Source organism: Ichthyophthirius multifiliis, assembly GCF_000220395.1.
Source record: "Ichthyophthirius multifiliis unplaced genomic scaffold scaff_1120509251207, whole genome shotgun sequence".
NCBI classification, from domain to species: Eukaryota; Ciliophora; class Oligohymenophorea; order Hymenostomatida; genus Ichthyophthirius; species Ichthyophthirius multifiliis.
Genome location: NW_004086100.1, coordinates 52,356 through 54,990, shown reverse-complemented (window position 1 = coordinate 54,990; position 2,635 = coordinate 52,356). Strand labels below are relative to the sequence as shown.

The 2,635-nt window shown below is 13.4% G+C and overlaps 6 annotated features.

Moving 5' to 3' along the window:
- Positions 1–53: a microsatellite.
- Positions 2–38: a microsatellite.
- Positions 54–161: 108 nt separating the features above from the next.
- Positions 162–216: a microsatellite.
- A 631-nt stretch (positions 217–847) lies between these two features.
- Positions 848–927: a microsatellite.
- A 1,387-nt stretch (positions 928–2,314) lies between these two features.
- Positions 2,315–2,357: a microsatellite.
- Positions 2,358–2,373: 16 nt separating this feature from the next.
- Positions 2,374–2,415: a microsatellite.
- Between the last annotated feature and the right edge of the window lie 220 nt (positions 2,416–2,635).

The following is a 2,635-nucleotide window of genomic DNA, read 5'->3' as shown; positions in this document are numbered from 1 at the left end:
ATTTTTTTTTTTTTTTTTTTTTTTTTTTATTTTATTTTAATTAATTTTTATTTATAAAATAAAAAATTTTTAATTATTTTATTTTACTTTATATACTATATATAATTTATACTATTTTTATAAAATTTTGTTTTTTTTAAAAAATTCTTCTTAAAATTTTTTTTTTTATAAATTATTTTTTATATATATATTTTGCTATATTATATTTTATTATATTTAAAATTCTTAATATATTACTGTTAATTTATTTAATTTATTAAAATCAATTTTTTAGAATATATATAATTTTTTTTTTAATAAATTATAATTTTAATAATATATATTTCAATCTTTTTTTGTATTTTAGAATTCTACTTCAAGTAAAATTGCATTTTTTTCAATTTTCGTTTTTACCTTAGCTGTAAAACCATCTTCTTAATTTTATTTTATATGTGATTTATCTTAAATCGGAGTGTTTTTTTATTAATTTTCTTAATTTTATTATTTTTAAATATCTTTAAGTTTTTCATTATTATCTATATTTAATTTTTAATATTAATTTTCAATAATACCTTTTGGATTTATTATAGAAATAGAAAAATCTTTTGACTCTTATATACTTTAATTAGGTTTTAAAGTAAAATTTTCTTTCATATTTGCATTAATTTTAAGTTTATGATGATTGTTTTGATTATATGAACATAATAAAAGAGGTTCTATTTATTAATTAGTAGTTTTCTTATTAACGTTTTCAATATATGAAATATAGTTATTTTGGGGAAAATTTTACGAATATCTAGAATCTTTATTCGTTTAAAATAGCTTAAGACCTTAGAATTATGTGATTTTTTTTTCTATTTCTTCGATATTTATATTATTATGATATGAAAATTTAAATATTTTATATATTTTACTTTATGAAGATTATAAAGTTTTTTTATATTATTAACTATTTTTTTAACTCTATTAGCTTTTTTAAGTAATTTCTCCTTATAAAATTGAATAATAATATTATGATTATGGTTTATTAACATTTATTAGTTAAATATTATTTTACAGTTATTATACAAACAATAAAAAATAGTTTTAATTTTGTTTTAAATTTTTGAAATTATGTTATTAATTTTAAAATTATAATTATGATAAATCAAACTCTTGTGCCTTAAGTTTTTTTTCTGCCATTATATTTTCAATAATTTATGAAAAAGGGTCTTAAATAAGTTATGAAAAAAACATTTTATATAATTTAGTCTTTTTTTTTTTTTTTTGATAATAATATATTTTTAAATTTAAAGTGTGTTTAAAATTAATTATTTTGGTAAAAATAAATTAAAATTATATTAAAAATAAAATTATCAAATATTCTAAATTATAATGAATTATTATAAAAATTATACTCTACTCTAATCCAAAGAAATTTTGTTTTTGAAAAATACAAATTTAAATTTAAAATTTTTATATTATTAGTTTCCATTATTTTTTTATTTAAAATAAATATCAATATATATAAAAATTTCTATATAAAAAATAAAAATATCAATAATCTAAATATTATTATGAAGTTTAAACCATGTTTTATTATTACTAACTTATATACCTTAAATTATAATATGTTTCCTCGTCAAAAATAACAGTTTCAATTTGAAAAGCAATTAGCAAACCTGTTATAGCAAAACAACCGAAAATAACAAGGAAAACATAATAATAAGTTTCAGTCTTTTTTTATTTAATAATAATTTTTTAAAAAATATGTAAAATATATATTTTTTTTAAATAAATAAAAAAAAAAAACATACAAATAATAAAATATTTTTTTAATATTATATTAAAAATATACTAATATAAATTTACTAAGGAATACAGTTCTCCACATTTCATAAAATTATTCCCATATTATTTGTTTAAAATTCCGTATGAAGAAAAAATTATTAATAAAGAAAATGTTAGAACAAAAGTTCTCCATATATTATCTTCAAATTTTGCTATCATTGCATATTTTTCTATTTAATCATGCTATTCATCTTCAACAAACATCCCAATTAAAGCTATAATTATATAAAAAAAAGCATGAATTAAAAAAATTGATCCTGAAAAATAACTCCATTATATTAAATAATAGCAATTTTATTCATTTTAATTATTAAATTCTGGATCTGTTGAATAAATTAATAAATAATATCCAAATAAACTTGGTATAATAGCACCTGGAAATATATAACAGCATGATAAGGCCTCAACTTCATCTGTGTCTAAATGATTATAATTCATTAAATTAATTTATAATTAATATATAATAGTCAAATGTAAATTTATATATTTAGTTTAAATTTTATCGTTTTTGATTATTATCTATAATTTTTTAATTAATATTTATAATTCAATTAATAAATAATAATATATATATATATATATATATATATATATATATATATATATTATTAATATAAAAATTTATAAAATTAATAATAATTTTTTGACATTTTTTTCATATATATATATATAAAATTTAAGATTTAATATAAAGAAGTATTTTTTTATTTATTTTCTAATCAATTTAAAATAAAACTATCAGAATAATTATTATGAGAATATAAATTATCAAACTTTTTATTATTTTTTTATATTTTATTTTAAATAACAAAATTATAATAATAAA